This window comes from Eubalaena glacialis, chromosome 10, assembly GCF_028564815.1.
Source record: "Eubalaena glacialis isolate mEubGla1 chromosome 10, mEubGla1.1.hap2.+ XY, whole genome shotgun sequence".
Taxonomy (NCBI): domain Eukaryota; kingdom Metazoa; phylum Chordata; class Mammalia; order Artiodactyla; family Balaenidae; genus Eubalaena; species Eubalaena glacialis.
Genome location: NC_083725.1, coordinates 65,519,419 through 65,539,849, shown reverse-complemented (window position 1 = coordinate 65,539,849; position 20,431 = coordinate 65,519,419). Strand labels below are relative to the sequence as shown.

General features: G+C 39.6%; 1 long non-coding RNA gene across 4 annotated transcripts in view; it reads right to left on the bottom strand.

The window, feature by feature from the left end:
- Positions 1-20,431, bottom strand: part of LOC133100145 (uncharacterized) — an 83,342-nt gene that overhangs the window by 53,703 nt on the left and 9,208 nt on the right. For 3 of the 4 annotated variants that reach the window (XR_009702396.1, XR_009702398.1, XR_009702397.1), the window contains exon 3: positions 15,738-15,863. This is a non-coding gene — a long non-coding RNA (uncharacterized LOC133100145). The remainder of the gene's footprint in view (positions 1-15,737; positions 15,864-20,431) is intronic. The other variant, XR_009702399.1, reaches the window with a different exon arrangement.

Genomic DNA, 20,431 nt, shown 5'->3' with positions numbered 1-20,431 from the left:
GCATATAGTTGCTTGTAGTTATCTCTCATGATCCTTTGTATTTCTGCAGTGTCAGCTGTTACTTCTCCTTTTTCATTTCTAATTCTGTTGATTTGAGTCTTCTCCCTGTTTTTTTGGATGAGTCTGGCTAATGGCTTATCAATTTTGTTTACCTTCTCAAAGAACCAGCTTTTAATTTTATTGATCTTTGCTATTGTTTCCTTCATTTCTTTTTCATTTATTTCTGATCTCATCCTTATGATTTCTTTCCTTCTGCTAACATTGGGGTTTTTTTGTTCTTCTTTCTCTAATTGCTTTAGGTGTAAGGTTAGGTTGTTTATTTGAGATGTTTCTTGTTTCTTGAGGTAGGACTGCATTGCTATAAACTTCCCTCTTAGAACTACTTTTGCTGCATCCCATAGGTTTTGGGTCACCTGTTTTCATTGTCATTTGTTTCTAGCTATTTTTTGAATTCCTCTTTGATTTCTTCAGTGATCACTTGGTTACTTAGTAGTGCATTCTTTAGCCTCCATGTGTTTCTATTTTTTACAGGTTTTTTTCCTGGAATTGATATCTAGTCTCATAGCGTTGTGGTTGGAAAAGATACTTGATATGATTTCAATTTTCTTAAATTTACCAAGGCTTGATTTGTGACCCAAGGTATGATCTATCCTGGAGAATGTTCCATGAGCACTTGAGAAGAAAGTGTATTCTGTTCTTTTTGGATGGAATGGCCATTAATATCAATTAAGTCCATCTTGTTTAATGTGTCATTTAAAGCTTGTGTTTCCTTATTTATTTTCATTTTGGTTGATCTGCCCATTGGTGAAAGTGGGGTGTTAAAGTCCCCTAGTATGATTGTGTTATTGTCGATTTCCCCTTTCATGGCTGTTAGCATTTGCCTTATGTATTGAGGTGCTCCTATGTTGGATGCATACGTATTTACAACTGTTATATCTTCTTCTTGGATTGCTCCCTTGATCATTATGTAGTGTCCTTCTTTGTCTCTTGTAATAGTCTCGATTTTAAAGTCTATTTTGTGAGATATGAGTATTGCTACTCCAGCTTTCTTTTGATTTCCATTTGCATGGAATATCTTTTTCCATCCCCTCACTTTCAGTCTGTATGTGTCCCTAGGTCTGAAGTGGGTCTCTTGTAGACAGCATATATACGGGTCTTGTTTTTGTATCCATTCAGCCAGTCTATGTCTTTTGGTTGGAGCATTTAATCCATTTACATTTAAGGTAATTATCAATATGTATGTTCCTATTACCATTTTCTTAATTGTTTTGGGTTTGTTATTGTAGGTCTTTTCCTTCCCTTGTGTTTCCTGCCTAGAGAAGTTCCTTTAGCAGTTGTTGTAAAGCTGGTTTGGTGGTGCTGAATTCTCTTAGCTTTTGCTTGTCTGTAAAGGTTTTAATTTCTGTGTTGAATCTGAATGAAATCCTTGCTGGGTAGAGTAATCTTGGTTGTAGGTTTTTCCCTTCCATCACTTTAAATATATCATGCCACTCTCTTCTGGCTTGCAGATTTTCTGCTGAAAGATCAGCTGTTAACCTTATGGGGATTCCCTTGTATGTTATTTGTTGGCTTTCCCTTGCTGCTTTTTTTTTTTCTTTTTTTAAATTAATTAATTAATTAATTAATTTTTGGCTGTGTTGGGTCTTCGTTTCTGTGCGAGGGCTTTCTCTAGTTTCGGCAAGCGGGGGCCACTCTTCATCGCGGTGCGCGGGCCTCTCACTATCGTGGCCACTCTTGTTGAGGAGCACAGGCTCCAGACGCGCCGGCTCAGTAGTTGTGGCTCACGGGCCTAGTTGCTCCGCAGCATGTGGGATCTTACCAGACCAGGGCTCGAACCCGTGTCCCCTGCATTAGCAGGCAGATTCTCAACCACTGTGCCACCAGGGAAGCCCCCCCTTGCTGCTTTTAATATTTTTTCTTTGTATTTAATTTTTGATATCTTGATTAATATGTGTCTTGGCGTGTTTCTCCTTGGATTTATCCTGTATGGGACTCTCTGTGCTTCCTGGACTTGATTAACTATTTGCTTTCCCATATTAGGGAAGTTTTCAACTATAATCTCTTCAAATATTTTCTCAGACCCTTTCTTTTTCTCTTTTTCTTCTGGGACCCCTATAATTCAAACGTTGGTGCGTTTAATGTTGCCCCAGAAGTCTCTGAAACTGTCCTCAATTCTTTTCATTCTTTTTTCTTTATTCTGCTCTGCGGTAGTTATTTCCACTATCTTATCTTCCAGGTCACTTATCCGTTCTTCTGCCTCAGTTATTCTGCTATTGATTCCTTCTAGAGAATTTTTAATTTCATTTATTGTGTTGTTCATCATTGTTTGTTTGCTCTTTAGTTCTTCTAGGTCCTTGTTAAACGTTTCTTGTATTTTCTCCATTCTATTTCCAAGATTTTGGATCATCTTTACTATCGTTACTCTGAGTTCTTTTTCAGGTAGACTGCCTATTTCCTCTTCATTTGTTTGGTTTGGTGGGTTTTTGCCTTGCTCTTTCATCTGCTGTGTGTTTCTTTGTCTTCTCATTTTGCTTAACTTACTGTGTTTGGGTCTCCTTTTCACAGGCTGCAAGTTCATAGTTCCCGTTGTTTTTGGTGTCTGCCCCCAGTGGGTGAGTTTTGTTCAGTGGCTTGTGTAGGCTTCTGGTGTAGGGGACTGGTGCCTGTGTTCTGGTGGGTGGGGCTGGATATTGTCTTTCTGGTGGGCAGGGCTGTGTCCGGTGGTGTGTTTTGGGGTGTCTGTGAACTTATTATGATTTTAGGCAGCCTGCTAATGGGTGGGGTTGTGTTCCTGTCTTGCTAGTTGTTTGGCATGGGGCATCCAGCACTGGAGCTTCCTGACCATTGGGTGGAGCTGGGTCTTAGCGTTGAGATGGAGATCTCTGGGAGAGCTCCCGTCAATTGATATTACATGGGGCTGGGAGGTCTCTGGTGGACCAGCATCCTGAACTTGGCTCTCCCACCTCAGAGGCTCAGGCCTGACACCAGGCCGTAGCGCCAAGACCCTTTCAGCCATACAGCTCAGAAGAAAATTGAGAAAAAAGAAAGAAAAAAAATGTTTTTAATAATAAGCAAAAAAATATATTAAAATAAAAATAAAAATAATAAAAAGAAGAGTGCAACAAAACCAATAAACAAATCCACCAATGATAACAGGCACTAAAAACTTTACTAAGTAAAACAAAAATCAGAAACAAATCAGTTGCAGACAGCAAACCCCAAGTCTACAGTTGCTCCCAAAGTCCACTGCCTCAGTTTTGGGATGATTCATTGTCTATTCAGGTATTCCACAGATGCAGGGTACATCAAGTTGATTGTGGAGATTTAATCCACTACTCCTGAGGCTGCTGGGAGAGATTTCCCTTTCTCTTCTCTGTTTGCACAGCTCCTGGGGTTCAGCTTTGGATTTGGCCCCGCCTCTGCATGTAGGTTGCCTTCAGGCATCTGTTCTCACCCAGACAGGACGGGGTTAAAGCAGTGGCTGATTAGGGGGCTCTTGATTATTCAGGCCTGGGGGGAGGGAGGGGTACGGAAGTTATAATTGGAGTGCAGGGCGAGCCTGCAGCAGCAGAGGCCCGGCGTGATATTGCAACAGCCTGAGGCACACCATGCGTTCTCCCAAGGAACTTGTCTCTGGATCATGGGACCCTGGCAGTGGCGGGCTGCACAGGCTCCCAGGTGGGTGTGGATAGTGACCTGTGCTTGCACACAGGATTCTTGGTGGCTGCAGCAGCAGCGTTAGCATTTCATGCCCGTCTCTGGGGTCCGAGCTGATAGCCGTGCTCGCACCCGTCTCTGGAGCTCGTTTAGGTGGTGCTCTGCCTTCTTTTTCAAAGTCTGAGGTCTTCTGCCAGCGTTCAGTAGGTGTTCTGTACGAGCTGTTCCACATGTAGATGTATTTTTGACGTATTCGTGGGGAGGAAGGTGATCTCCACGTCTTGCTCCTCCGCCATGTTGTAGGTCCCCCCTACTTTATTTTCTTGAAAATTTTCTTTGATATTATCACAGCAATTTATCAATTAAAGTAAATATAGTACAGAACTAATTCTAGAGGAAAAACAAACTGATGAATACCCAAATTACTGCTATTGATTTTCATATGCTTTGTCATGTGTCCAAATTTATGATGGAAAAGCATTGACAGGAAATTTGACTTCTATAGAAAATAACAACAAAGAAATCACCTTATAAACTTAAAATTTAGAATACAACAGAGGGAATTCCCTAGCAGTCCAGTGTTTAGGACCCCATGTTTTCACTGCCAAGGGTGTGGGTTCAATCCCTGGCTGGGGAACTAAGATCCCGCAAGCCATGCAGTGCGGCCAAAAATAAAATAAAATGAAAAAAAATAAAAATAAAAATAAAATAAAATAAAATAAAATGAAAGTAAAAATACAATAGAGAAAATGAGGGGTTTTGGTTAGACAGCTTGAAAAAAAGCTTGATTTAAAGCAGTATTCATTCCAGACACACTACATGAAGGGACCATGATGTGCCTTCAGCTGTCCTAGGGATTTTCATGTGATGCCCACAGCATGATGGCGAGGTCTGTAACCAGAGTCCAGCTCCACTGCTTACTAGTTATGTGTCCTTGGTCAACTTATTTAGGCTCTCTAAGCCTCAGCTTCTTTCTTTTTAAAATGGAGATGTAGATAACACACATCATGAGATGGTGGTAAGACTTAAACAATATATGGCAAGTAAAGCAAGCACCTAACACCTTGCCTGGTAGGCAGTCCATATTCAGTATGTGCTAGTTCCCTTATCTCTCCATTCCCTTCTCAGAAATCCACCATATAAAAGTGGATCTACCTTTGACTAAGTTAATCATCAGGTCATTAATACAGTAATACCATTTGCCACTTATTGTCTGTTTACTAGGAAACTCAGTGCCTGGCACATGGTAGGCTCCCAGTAAAGATATGATTAATGGTTGGATAGTTGGATAAATGGATGGATGGAGGGATGGATGGCTTAATTTCCATCTTCAGATTCCTAGAGGAAGAGATACTGTGTTTGTTCTATACATTACTAAAAAATACAATTGGGACCAGAAAACACAGTGGCAGTCCTATTTATTTTTTGAGCAGAAAAATTGGGTTTCACTAAGCAACAATCTGGCTATTGGACAGGAGCCCTTGGGAAGAACAGAAGTGAAAAGGAGGCTTCTTTGAGCAAGACACATATTCTCCAGGTCTTTGGACTCTGCTGTAAAGAGTCACCCTCTTCATCCCTGGGTCTGAGAGGACAGCAGTCTGCCAGAGGTGTGTTGCTTCCTTCCTTCCTTCCCCGATGTTCTGAGGGTCAAAAATGCTTAGGTCATAAGGGAGGGGCTGATGGGCAGGATAGCCCAGAGCAGTGGGGCTCCCACTGATGCCACCAACATCCTTGAGTAATCAATCTTGTGTGGAAGGCCTGACTCAGCCACAGCAGGCCTCTCACATGCCCAGGCCCAGATGCAGTGCATGTGTTGTGAAAGCTAGAGGAGGCAGAGTTTCACAAAATCAAGAAGAGCATTCTAATAAAGCTGTCCAAACACTGAAGAGGCTGCCTCAGAAACAGTGGGTTCCTCATCACCAGACCCTAGGCTGGAAGGAATGTTGCTATGGTTGTTGTTATGTTGGAGAGGGAATTCTAGCTTTAGGTTGATGATTGACATGAGAAAAAGTCCTTCTAGCCTGGGATTTTGATTTCATTTGAGACTCACTCTATCAAAACTAGGCTTTCTACTGACACCTAGAGGCTTACTTATAAATATTATTACAAATCTGAGCCCAAGGAAAGCTCTATTCCTTCTTAGTTCAAATTTTCAACTCCATTTGGGCCTATAGGCTCTCCCTGTCTCCAGATATTCCCAGGGGAGGAGTCTCAGGAAAAAACTAAGTATTATGATCTTGCAATAGCACCATATCTTGACACAGCTACAGGACCAGGACAGAAACATAGTCAGAGGAAGCTCCTTGTTCTTCCCAGACTCAAGGAGAAGGAAACAGGTCATATACATGACAAAATAAGTTACCATGTGAGATGGACTCACCCAAACAGCTAATGTGGGTGATCAGTGCCATGAAAATTGAGTAAATAAAAAGATGGGGTGGAAGAGCTTTCAGGGAGCGTTTGAAACTAGAGCTGGTTCTAATGGAGAAATAACTCAGGAAGGTAAGGCAGGGTAGGAACAGATGGCAGTGAGTGTAGCTCAAGAGCCTGGGCTTTGGAGTCCAACAGAACTTTGTTAAATTCTTGCTTCTCCAGGACTTCCCTGGTGGTCCAGTGGTTACGACTTCGCCTTCTAATGTAGGGTGTGCAGGTTTGACCCCTGGTCGGGGAGCTAAGATCCCACATACCTCACAGCCAAAAAAGCAAAACATAAAACAGAAGCAATATTGTAACAAATTCCATAAAGACTTTAAAAATGGTCAACATCAAAAAATCTTAAAAAAAAAATTCTTGCTTCTCCTCACTAGCCAGTATTGCAACTAGTCTCTTAGAGTCTCTGACATCAGGTTCCTCCTCTAACAATGGGGATACTCATGCTTTCCCTGAAAGCTTGATGTATGGATTAGAGGTAACACATGTAATTTGGTTTGCTCAGTTTGGGCACATAATAAGCACTCCAATGGCAGCTTGTACTGCTGTGGATTTGACACAGGGATGGACCTGGTATGTTCAGGGAATATAACATGAGACAATTTGACTGGGACTGAGTGTTTGTGTGGAAGCATAAGAAGTGAGCCTGAGGCACGTTATGTGCTAGACAGAACCCAGGACTAGGAGTCAGGAGACCTCAGTTTGAGTTCTTGATCTCATTTCACCAGACAAGTCACTCTCACCTTCTCTGAGCCTCTCTTTCCCATCTGTGAAGTGAGATATTAGTCTAGAGAAGTATTTCTCTCCCTACCTACATATTAGAATCATCTAGAATGCTTATAAAAATTCTAATGACCATGCTGTACCCCAGACCAGCTAAGTCAGAACTTGTGGGGCTGGGACTCCAGACAGCAGACTTAAAAAAAAAAACAGCTTTATTGAAGTATAATTGATACACCAAAAAAGGTACATATTTAATGTATTCAATTTGATGAGTTTGGACATATGCATACACCATGATATCACCACCACAATAAAGGTAATAAACATGTCCATCATCTCTAGAAGTTTCCTTGCATCCCATTATTTTGTGTGTGTGTGTGGTAAGAATGCTTAACATGAGATCTACCCTCTTAACATTTTAAAATGCACAACACTGTGCTGTTAACTGTGGGTACTATGTTGTACAACAGGTCACTAGAATTTATTCATCTAGCATAACTGAAACTTTTACTCATTGAACAACTCCTCATTTTCCCCTTCCCCCAGCCCCTGGCAACCACCATTCTATTCTCTGCTTCTGTGAGTTTGACTATTCTAGATACCTCATGTAAGGGGACTCATACAGTATTTGTCCTTATAATACTGGTTTATTTCACTTAGAATAATGTCCTCCAGGTTCATCCATGTTGTCAAAATGGTAGGCTTTCCATCTTTTTTAAGGCTGAATAATACTCCATTCTATGTATACACCACATTTTCATTGTCCATTCACCTGTTGATGAACATTTGGGTTGTTTTCATATCTTGGCTACTGTGAATAATGCTGCAATGAATATGAGAGTGCTAACATCTCCTCGACATCTTGATTTTAATTCTTCTGGATATATACCCAGAAGTGGAATTGCTGGATAATATGGTAGTTTTATTTTTAATTTTTTGAGGAATCTCCAAACTATTTTCCATAGTAGCTGAATCATTTAAATTCCCAGCAACAGTGTACAAGGGTTTCGGTTTCTGCACATCCTCACGAACACTAATCTTTTGGGTTTTTTGTGTTTTTTTTTTTTTAAGTTTTTGGCCATACCATGTGGCATGTGGAATCTTAGTTCCCCAACCAGGGATCAAACCTGCATCCCCTGCATTGGAAGTGCAGAGTCTCAACCACTGGACGGCCAGGGAAGTCCCGTAATCTTTTGTTTGTTTGTTTTTCAATAGCCATCTTAACAGATGTGAGGTGATTATCTCATTGTGGTTTTGATTTGCATTTCCCTGATGGTTAGTGATGTTGAGCACCTTTTCATATACCTGGTGGCCATATATATGTCTTCTTTGGAGAAATATATTTTTTAAGTCTTGTCCCATTTTTCAATCGGGTTATTTGTTTTTCTGCTACCAAGTTGTAGGAGTTTCTTGTGCATTTGGGATATTAACCCCTTATCAGATAAATGGTTTGCAAATATTTTCACATTCCATAGATTGCCTTTTCATTCTTGTGATTGTTCCTTTTACCTTAAAGAAGTTTTTAAATTTGATGCAGTCTCTACTTTCTCACCCCATGCACAAAAATAATTCAAAATGGATTAAAGACATAAATGTAAGACCTGAAACCATAAAACTTCTAGAAGAAAACATAGGAGGTATGCTCTGTGACATCAGTCTTAGTAATATCTTTTTGGATATGTCTCTTCAGGTAAGGGAAACAACAAATAAACAAATGTGAATACATCAAACTGAAAAGCTTTTGCGCAACAAAGGAAACTATAAACAAAACAAAAAGCAGCCTACTGAATGGGAGAAGATATTTGCAAATGATTTATCTGATAAGGGGTTAATATCCAAAATATGCAAACAACTCATACAACTCAATATCTAAAAAACAAACAACCTGCTTAAAAAATGGGCAGAGAACTTGAATAGGAATTTTTCCAAAGAAGACATAAAGATGGCCAACAGGCACATTAAAACATCACAAATCATCAGGGAATTGCAAATCAAAACCACAATAAAATATCACCTCACACCTGTCAGAATGGCAATATCTGTTATCAAAAAGACAACAAATCACAAGTGTTGGTGAGGATGTGGAGAAAAGGGAACCCTTGTGCACTGTTGATGGGAATGTAAATTGGTACAGCCTCTATGGGAAACATTATGGAGGTTCCTCAAAAAATTAAAAATAGAAGTACCATATAATACAGCAATTCCACTTCTGGGTGTATATCTGAAGAAAATGAAAACACTAATTTGAAAAGATATATGCTCCCATATGTTCACTGCAGCATTATTTACAATAGCCAAGATATGGAAGCAAACCTAAGTGCCCATCAGTAGATGAATGGATAAAGATACAGTGGAATATTACTCAGCCATAAAAAAGAATGAAATCTTACCATCTGTGACAACATGGATGGACCTAGAGGCTAAGTGAAATAAGTCACAGAAAGACAAATACTGGACTTCCTTCGTGGTGCAGTGGTTAAGAATCTGCCTGCCAATGCAGTGGACATAGGTTCAATCCCTGGTCCAGGAAAAGCTGACATGCCGCAGAGCAACTAAGCCCGTGCGCTACAACTACTGAGCCTGCACTCTAGAGCCCGCGAGCCACAGCTACTGAGCCTGCGTGCTGCAACTACTGAAGCCCGCACACCTAGAGCCCATGTTCTGCAACGAGAAGCCACCACAGTGAGAAGCCCACGCACCGCAACAAAGAGTAGCCCCCGCTTGCTGCAACTAGAGAAAGCCCGCGTGCAGCAATGAAAACCCAATGCAGCCAAAAATAATTTTTTTTAAACTTAAAAAAAAAGAAAGACAAATACTGTACGATTTCACTTATATGTGGAATCTAAAAAACAAAACAAATAAACAAACAGAACAAAACAGAAACATACTAATAGATACAGAGGACAAACAGGTGGTTGCCAGAGGGGAGAGGGGAGGGAGAGGAGAGAAATAGGTGAGGGAGATTAAGAGGTACAGATTCCAGTTACAAAATAAATTAGTCAGAGGTATGAAATGTAAAGCCTGGAGAATATAGTCAATAATTATGTAATATCTTTGAATGGTGACAGATCATAACTAGACTTTTTGGTGATTGTTTTAAAATGGAGAGAGGGAGTTCCCTGGTGGTGCAGTGGTTAAGAATCTGCCTGCCAATGCAGGGGACATGGGTTCAATCCCTGGTCCGGGAAGATCCCACATGTCACAGGGTAACTAAGCCCATGCACCTCAACTACTGAGCCTGTGCTCTAGAGCCCGCGAGCCACAACTACTGAAGCCTGCGTGCCCTAGAGCCCATGTGCTGCAACTACTGAAGCCCACATGCCTAGAACCCCTGCTCCACAACAAGAGAAGCCACCGCAATAAGAAGGTCGCACACTGCAACGAAGAGTAGCCCCCGCTCGCTGCAACTAAAGAAAGCCTGCACGCAGCAATGAAGACCCAATGCAGGCAATAAGTAAATTAATTAATTAATTAATTAAACGGATAGAAATATTGAATCACTATATTGTATGCCAGGAACTAACATAGTGTTGTAGTTCAATTATACTTCAAAAACAAACAAATAAACTTATAGAAAAAGAGATCAGATTTGTGGTAACCAGAAGTGGGGGTTGGGGAGAGGGGACTTGGATGAAGGTAGTCAAAAGGACCAAACTTCCAGTTATAAGATAAATATGTACTAGGGATGTAATGTACAACATGATAAATATAATTAACACTGCTGTATGTTATGTATGAAAGTTGTTAAGAGAGTAAATCCTAAGAGTTCTCATCACAAAGAAAAAATATTTTTCTCTTTTTCTTTTATTTTGTATCTATATGAGATGATGGATGTTCACTAAACTCACTGTGGTAATCATTTCATGATGTATGTAAATCAAATCATTATGCTGTACACCTTAAATTTATACAGTGCTGTAAGTCCATTATATCTCAATAAAACAGGAAGAAAATAAAAAGAAATTGAAGATGACAAACAAATGGAAAGATACACTGTGCTCACAGATTGGAAGAATTAATATTGCTAAAATTGCCATACTCCCCCAAACATCCACAGATTCAATGCAATCCATATCAAAATATGAATAACATTTTTCACAGAACTAGAACAAATAGTTCTAAAATTTGTATGGAAACACAAAAGACTCTGAATAGCTAAAACAATCTTGAGAAAGAAGAACAAAGCTGGAGGTATCACACGTTCTGATTTCAAACTATACTACAAAGCTACAGTAATCAAAACAGTATGGTACTGGCACAAAAACACCTAGATCAATGGAACAGAAGAGAGAGCCCAGAAGTAAACCCACACTGATATGGGCAATTGATCTACAACAGAGGAGGCAAGAATATACAATGGGGAAAAGACAGCTTCTTCAATAAATGGTATTCAGAAAACAGCTATATGCAAAAGAATCAAATTGTGCTACTTTCTCACACCATATACGAAAATAAACTCAAAATGGATTAGAAACCGAAAATGTAAGAGCTGAAGCCATAAAACTCCTAGAAGAAAACAGGCAGTATGATCTTTGATATCGATCGTAGAAATATTTTTTAGATATGCCTCCTCATGGAAGGGAAATAAGAGAAAAAATTAATAAATAGGACTACATTAAAATCTTTTCACAGCAAAGGAAACTATCAGTAACTAGTCAGCAAAGGCAGACTACTGAATAGAAGAAGATATTTGCAAATGATATATCTGATAAGTGGTTAATATCCAAAATATACAAATAACTCATATAACTCAACATCAATAAAAACAAACAACCTGATTTTAAAAATGGGCAGAGGACCTGAACAGACATATTGCCAAAGAAGACATACAAATGGCCAACAGGTAAAACGATGCTCAACATCACAAATCATCAGGGAAATGCAAATCAAAACCACAGTGAGGGACTTCCCTGGTGGTCCAGTGGTAAAGAATCCACCTTACAATGCAGGGGACGTGGGTTCGATCCCTGGTCAGGGAACGAAGATCCCACATGCTGCAAGGCAACTAAGCCCGAGCACCACAACTACTGAGCTCACAAGCTTCAACTAGAGAGCCTGCATGACACAAACTACAGAGCCCATGCACCCAGGAGCCTGTGCTCCACAACTAGAGAGAAGCCTGTGTGCCGCAAAGAAGAGCCTGCGCACCACAATGAAAAGATCCCTCATGCCTCAACAAAGATCCCAAGTGCCACAACTAAGACCCGACGCAGCCAAAAATAATTAAAAAGAAAAAAAGCACACACAATGAAATATCACCTCACACCTGTCAGAATGGCAATATCTGTTATCAAAGAGACAACAAATAAGTGTTGGTGAGGATGTGAAGAAAAGGGAATCCTTGTGCACTGTTGGTGGGAATGTAAACTGGTGTACCCACTATGTAAAACAGTATGGAGGTTCTTCAAAATATTGAAAAGAGAACTATGATACAATCCAGCAATCCCATTTCTGGGTATTTATCCAAAGAATATGAAAACACTAATTTGAAAAGATATATGTACTCGTATGTTCATTGCTGCACTATTTACAATAGCCAAGTATGAAAGCAAACTGAGTGATGATGGATGAATGAATAAAGAAGATGTGGAATATATATACAATGGGATACTACTCAGCCATTAAAAAGAGAAATCTTACCATATGGGACAACTTGGATGGATCTAGAGGGTATTATGCTAAGTGAAATAAGTCAGACAAAGACGAACACTGTATTATTTTATTTGTATGTGGAATCTAAAAACCAAAACAAATGAAGGAACATAACAAAACAGAAACAGACTCATAGATACAGAGAAGAAACAGGCGGTTGCCAGATGGGAGGGAGGGAGGGAGATGTGTGAAAGAGGCGAAGGAGTTTAAGAGGTACAAACTTCCAGTTACAAAAAGAATGAGTCACAGGGATGAAATGTACAGTGTGGGGAATATGATCGATAATTATGTGATATCTTTGTATGGTGAGAGATTGTAACTACACTTACTGTGGTGATCATTTTGTAATGTATAGAGATAGCAAATCACTACATGTGTGCCAGGAACTAACATAGTGGTGTAGGTCAATTATACTTCAAAAGCAAACAAACAAACTCTTAGAAAAAGAGATCAGATTTGTGGTTACCAGAGGTGGGGATGTGAGGAGGGGGAATTGGATGAAGGTGGTCAAAAGGTACAAACTTCCAGTTAGATAATTACTAGATATGTAATGTACAACACGACTAATATAATGAACACTGCCATATATTATGTATGAAAGTTGTTAAGAGAGTAAATCCTAAGAGTTCTTGTAACCAAGCAGGACCCTATGGAGCTTTGCTGGGGGCAGAGCCCTCTCCCATATCCTCTGCTTTAGCTCCTCTCAGAAGTACCTAGATAACAGTATCTGATGCATGTTTCCTGAGTTGTTTCACAGATGTGAAAACCCCTCACCAAATGGAAGGTGTTAACTACTTGATGACCATGAGCACATAGCCCTTAGGCCTAAGGATTGATAATGTTAACCCCCGTGCCACCACCCTGTTACCTCACTATCACCCAATCAGAATTGTGCAGGAGCTGATCACATACTCTAGGACACCCTTCCCTCACCTTGCCCTTAAACATGCTTTGCTGAAACCCTTCAGGGAGTTTGGGGTTTTTTGAGCTCAAGCCACCTGTTCTCCTTGTATTGGCACCTTTACAATAAAGTTGCACTTTCCTTCACCACAACCCGGTGTCAGTAGATTGGAGGTTGGCTTTACTGCACATGGGTGAGCAGACCCGAGTTTAGCTCGGTAACATTCTCATCACAAGGGAAAAAATCCTTTTTTTCTTTTATTTTGTATTCCTATGAGATGATGGATGCTCACTAAATTTATTGTGGTCATCATTTCATGATGTATGGAAGTCAAATCATTATGCTGTACACCTTAAACTTATACAGTGCTATATGTCAATTATATCCCAATAAAACTAGAAGAAAAAATATTTTAAAAAATTATGTGCAATCATAGATAAATGTATTATAGCCATTAGCTATGATTGTATTAGGGTAATGCTAGTTCTGCCATAGGTAGGTAGGTAGATAGATAGATAGATAGATATTATATAATGGCTACTATTTATTGAGTGGTAAGTGTCAGGCACTTTACGAAGAACTCTTTATGTGCTATTTAATATTCACAATGAACTTAAGAGGTAGGGAATTTACCGATGAAGAAATTGCACAATACCATGTAGCTAAAGGTGGGAGATAGTATCTTAACACAGATCTCTCTGACGTCCCAGTGGAAACTTGACCACTACATTCTACCATGTCGCATAACCCCACACATCATTGGAAATGGTTTCTTTTATCCTGCTCACTTGGAGGCAAATGTCAAGATCCCAATGCCTATCAATGGATGTATTTCTGGGAACTTAGGAACTTTTACACTATTTCTCGACAAGTATTTCTGGTTAAGATAGGTCAGTTTCTAAATATCATCTATAAGTGATATATTACTTTTTTTTTTTTAATTAATTTTTATTTATTTATTTTTGGCTGTGTTGGGTCTCCGTCCCTGTGCGAGGGCCCTCTCCAGTTGCGGCAAGCGGGGGCCACTCTTCATCGCGGTGCGCGGGCCTCTCACTATCGCGGCCTCTCTTGCTGCGGAGCACAGGCTCCAGACGCGCAGGCTCAGTAGTTGTGGCTCATGGGCCCAGTCGCTCCGCGGCATGTGGGATCCTCCCAGACCAGGGCTCGAACCCATGTCCCCCGCACTAGCAGGCAGACTCTCAACCACTGCGCCACCAGGGAAGCCCAATATATTACTTTTTATTCAATATTTTTATAATGAAACAGTTGGCCACAGGCGCAGGAGAGGCCCCCAAACCAACGAGTAAGACGCTGACACCTTGTGGCCTTTTTTATAAGGCCAGGTGTGTAGTCCAACACTGAGGATTGACTGCCCAGGACAAAATTCTAACCATGCCGGCCACTTTGCCATCCTTCTGTTGTCTTCCTACCTGTAACATCATTTTGTTTCTCCAAATATAATATTAGGAATGAATCAACACAGCAACATAAGAAAATAATAAGAACTGAAGGCAAAATAATAAAGTTATCCTCTCCTACTATTTACTAGTAGCATATCACCTTTATCGAGTTACTCAACTTTTCTGGGCTTGAAATTTTCTTATCTGCAAGATGGGGACAATAACATTCATCTTGTAGTACTGCTTTAAAACAAAATTAAAATATAAATGTAAGGATCCTGGCAAATTGTGGCCATGTGACAAATATTAGTTCCTTACTCCCTCCCCCTCTTTCCTAATCCTTCTCCCTTTCCTTGATTTCTAAGCTCTTCCCATTTAAGATATCCTAGTCTTCTGTTTTCTATTCACTTTCCTAAGTATTTTCTCCATTGTTCTTTCTGTTTCTGACTCCACCCTATCCCCACCCCCTCACACACACAGAACAGTGTCCATTAGTTAACCCTTACTTGGGTAAGGTCCGGCTCGGTAAGCCTCTCTATATTATCCAGCTAATCATCACAAAACATCCCCCACTGGGTTTCACGGAGCAGTTTTCCCATTACTAACAGCATTTTATGATCCTGAGTCTGGTACCCTCAGATTCTGCTTGTCCCTTACCTCTGACTCTTTCAATCCAACCCTGGGAGACCTGACACACACACACCTCAACTCCCTCCTGACCTCACTTCCCACCACGCTCCCTCTCTCATTACTCACTCCGCTCTGCTCACTGGCCTCCTTCCATTTGCTGCTCCATTTGGCTGAAAGGCTGTCCTGGATATTCACATGGTTTAATCCCCCATTTCTATAAATTCCTGCTCAAATATCACCTTATCAGAGACAACTTCCTTGACATTCTGTATAACTATATAAAATAGCACAAACACACAAAACCCCAGTTTCCATCCCCTTTACCCTACTTAGTTTTATAGTACCTCTTACCACCCATAATATGGGTACTGCACTAGAGCAAAGGTGAGTTGGTAGCTCCTTAAAGTGTTCTTCTGTGGGAGGCCAAGGTTCACTTTGTGGGGCATTGGGTCCTCAGTAGTGGATTATTCCTGGAAACATTAATTATTACATATGTTAGCTGATGATAACACATGTAAGATAAAGCTATAGAAACTCACTTTTCATTCTTGCTGCTGCCACTCCTAAGCACTTAGTCTACCTTCCCCTCCATATATCTTAGAATGCCTGCTTCTTCTGGTTTCATCCGATTTTGGCGTTTATCATTTAGGGTAGGAATTCTAAACCCAGAATTCATGAAAGGGCTTCAAAGGATCCATGAACAACTTAAAATTATTGGTAAGTTTTGGGGATATATTTGTTTTCTGGGGCAAGTGTTCATGACATTGACAAGATTCAAGGGGTCTATGACTCCCTCAAAAAAAAAAAAAGATTAAAAACCATAGTCTTAGGAATGACAGCACAATATTCCCCTAACTTAATATGCATAATATTTAATCATTCTGTAGTATTATCCTCTCTTTCTCAATAGCCAAACACCAAGAGTAATGGGATAGTATCTACTCATTGCTAGCAGACTGGCTGGCACCTAACTGATTCTCAATAAATACTTATTGAATGAATGAAGACTCCATGGTGGTAAGAGCCTATTAATTAGTCATTCTGTCCATTATCTTCATTGAGCAAGACTTGTTCTGGGGTAGGGGTGTCTTGATAGATCCAGTTAGATTGTTCACCATCTACAGATAAGGGAAGAATTAAGTCTACTGAAAAACACAAATCTCACTTTTAACAGGGAAGAGCCAGTCACAATACACACTGTAAGAGAAGTTGATTAAAGATGAAATAGCTAGTTGAACCTCAGAAAGGGAACAGTGAATGGGAAGTTAGGTGGAGTGAAATTCAGAAAGAGGTAGCTCCCATAACCAGAATTCAAAGAGCTTATAATCCTGGCAAGAATCAGGCTTGTCCAGTTAAATCCAATACTAGAAATTTAGGCATATGTTCAAACAACCAGTCCCATCATTAGAGACAAAAGGAAGTTGAAAAACCAGTTGGTTGAGGTTTATATTTCTAATAGATTAAGTATAATAAAAGGGATTTCTGGTATCTGTGCATTATGTTAGTTTTTAAGCTTTATATAAAAAAATACACTCTTTGACTCAGGTCATTAAGTTGCATTTACTGTGTGTGTGTGTATTTTATAGATTTTTATATTTTGCATTTTATATTGTACTTTTATAGCAATAAGTACCCTTATTTTGTAGACCCCCTGTTTTTCAGGCAACAGCATCCTTCACAGTAAATAAAGGGCTGCAACAACAGCTACAAAACAGTGGTTCTTTGGCTCTGCTTCCATTCATTCTGCAGGAAAGCCAAACTTCCTTATTTTCTCTCAACTTGTTCTGTGAAGCCCCAAGTTCACCTGCAGAGCTCCTGTCTTCACCATTTTTTTCCAACTTGCTCTAGCTCTTGCTCTCTGCAGAAACCCCACTGTTTCTATTGAGGCTTAAAGGGCCGATGGACCTCTGGTACCTGCCCACATGTGCCTGCCCCAAGGCTATTAAGGTCCTACTTGAGGCCTTTCCTTTCTAAACCGTTGCTGAGGACTTCACCTTCTCTTAACATTGCCAAAACCACCAGTGCCAACTCCAAGCTCTGCTGAAACTTCCTGGTGTTCCAATTCCACTTAAAAAAATTAAGAGCAACTTCTATTTCGTGTGTATGATATACTATTTATTATTTTTAATAAACTTTTTACTTAAAACATAGATTTTAAAAAACAAAAAAAGTTACAGATTTACAGAAAAATTACAGATATAGTACAGAGAGTTCCTGTATACCCTATACCCAATTTTCTCTATTATTAACATCTTACATTAATATGGAACATTTGTCATAATTAATGAACCAATATTAATGTTATTAGCTAAATCCATATTTTACTCATATTTCCTTAATTTTTACCTGATGTCCTTTAGCTGTCCCAGGATCCCTTCCAAGATACATTACATTTAGTCATCATACCTCCTTAGGCTCCTCTTGGCTATGACAGTTTCTCGGACTCCCCTTGTTTTTTACGACCTTGACAGTTTTGAGGAATACTGGTCAAGTATTTTGCAGAATGTCCCTCAATTGGAATTTGTCTTATGTTTTTCTCATGATTAGATTAGGGTTATATGTTTTGGGAAGGAAACCACAGAAGTAAAGTGCCATTCTCATTACCTCATATCAAGGGTACATACTATCAACATGACATCACTGTTGAGGTTAACCTTGATCATCTGGCTGAGGTAGTGTTTGTCAGGTTTCTCCACTGCAAAGTTACTCTTTTCAGTCTTCCCCTCTCCCCCTCTTCCAGACTAGTCTCTTTGAAAGGAAGTCAATGTGCAAAACCCACACTTAACCAGTGAGGAGCTATGCCCAGCCTCCTTGAAGGCAGAGTATCTACATAAATTATTTGGAATTCTTCTACACTGGAGATTTTTATATTCCCTCCCATTTATTTATTTATTCAATTATTTATGTATATCAGTGTGGCTTTATGGATAATTAATGTATACTTTGGGTATAATCCAATACTATTTTATTTATTGTATTTCTTAAATGGTCACTTTGGTCAGCTCTTTCAGTTGGCTACCATGTCCCTTTGACATAGCTCCATCTTTTTTCTTTTATTTTTAGAACTTTTACTTTCTGGCACTAAAAGATGTTCTGGCATTACAGATGCTCCTGTATATTCCCTGCCCCAGTCCTTGAGTCAGCCATTTCTCCAAGGAGCCCTGGTTCCTTTTATGGGAGAATGGTATTAGAAACCAAGATCTGGGCAGTAGGTGCACTCATTGCTATTGGGGTATTCTTCCTTCTAGGCCCTCCCAGCTGACAACATAAGGAAACATATGTGTGTATACTAACCCATATATATACACACATAACTATAAATATTTCTGTATGTAACATCTGTATCTATATTAAGCTACACATGAGTTCATACTGATATCTCCAACTGTAATTCATTACCATATGGAGCTTTCTAGCCTCTTCCCCTTGATTATCTGTAAACTCCCACTCCAACAGTGAGAAACCTGGCTCCCACAATCTGCCATCCATTTACTTAATTATTCAGTTCCAGTATATATATATATATATATATATATATATATTGAATTCAGAATTGTTAACTTATACCCCATGGGTACACAACTTTTTCAACTAGAGTACAGTGCTGATGTACAGTTCCTTTGGCATTTAATTTTACAGACTCCACTCATTTCCAAAGTTACTTGGGTCAGTACCTTTTCTCCCACCCCCGTCAGTGAGGCTGTTTCATAGATTGATTGAATGATTTACTTATTTTAAATAAATTTATTTATTTATTTTTGGCTGCATTGGGTCTTTGTTGCTGTGTGCGGGCTTCCTCTAGTTGTGGTGAGCGGGGGCTACTCTTCGTTGTGGTGCGCGACCTTCTTATTGCAGTGGCTTCTCTTGTTGCGGAGCACGGGCTCTAGGCGCGTGGGCTTCAGTAGTTGTGGTGCATGGGCTCAGTAGTTGTGGCTCATGAGCTCTAGAGCTCAGGCTCAGTAGTTGTGGCGCATGGGCTTAGCTGCTCCGCAGCTTGTGGGATCTCTCTGGACCAGGGCTCAAAACCATGTCCCCTGCACTGGCAGGCGGATTCTTAACCACTGCGCCACCAGGGAAGTCTCATGTTTCATAGATTTATAATATAGTTAGATTATTTTGTCCCATCCTTTATTCCATCTTGGGATCCTCCAATCTCCTAAATTATTTTAAAATTTTGCATATATTAAGGTTCTATGGGTATATGCATGGTATCATATATCCATCATTACGGTATTATACAAAATGGTTTCACCACTGTAAAATATCCTCTGTGCTTTATCTATTCAATCCTCCTCCCCTTTGAATCCCTACTGATCTCTGCTAATGTATTTTATGGCTCTATAGTTTTGCCTTATCTAGAATGTCCTATTAATAGAATCATATAGTTTGTAGCCTTTCAGACCTGATTCTTTCATTTAGCAATATACATTCAAGATTCATCCATGTTTTTGCTTAGCTTGATAGCTTATTTCTTTAAAAAAATTTTTTTTGTTTTAATTGTAGTAAAATACACATAACAAAATTTACCATCTTAACCATTTTTAAGTACACTTAGTGGTATTAAATATATTCATATCGTTGTGCAATTCACCATCCATCTCCAGAACTCTTATTATCTTGCAAAACTAAAACTCTATGCCCATTAAATAATAACTCCCCATTTCTCCTTCCCCCAGTCCCTGGCAACCACCATTCTGCTTTCTGTCTCTATGAATTTGACTACTCTAGGTCCCTCATATAAGTAGAATCTTACAGTATTTGTCTTTTTGTGACTAACATATTCCACTTAACATAATGTCCTCAAGGTTCATCCAACTTGTAGCATGTCAGAAGTCCCTTCCTTTTTAAGGCTGAATAATATTCCATTGTATGTTTATACCACATTTTGCTTATCCATTCATCTGTCAATGGACATTTGGGTTGCTTCCACCTTTTGGCTATTGTGACTAGCTCATCCCTTCTTCTCAGTGAATAGTATTCCACTGAATGGGTGTTTCCCTTTAGTTTGAATTTTTTTTTTTTCAATTGCAGCCCTTTT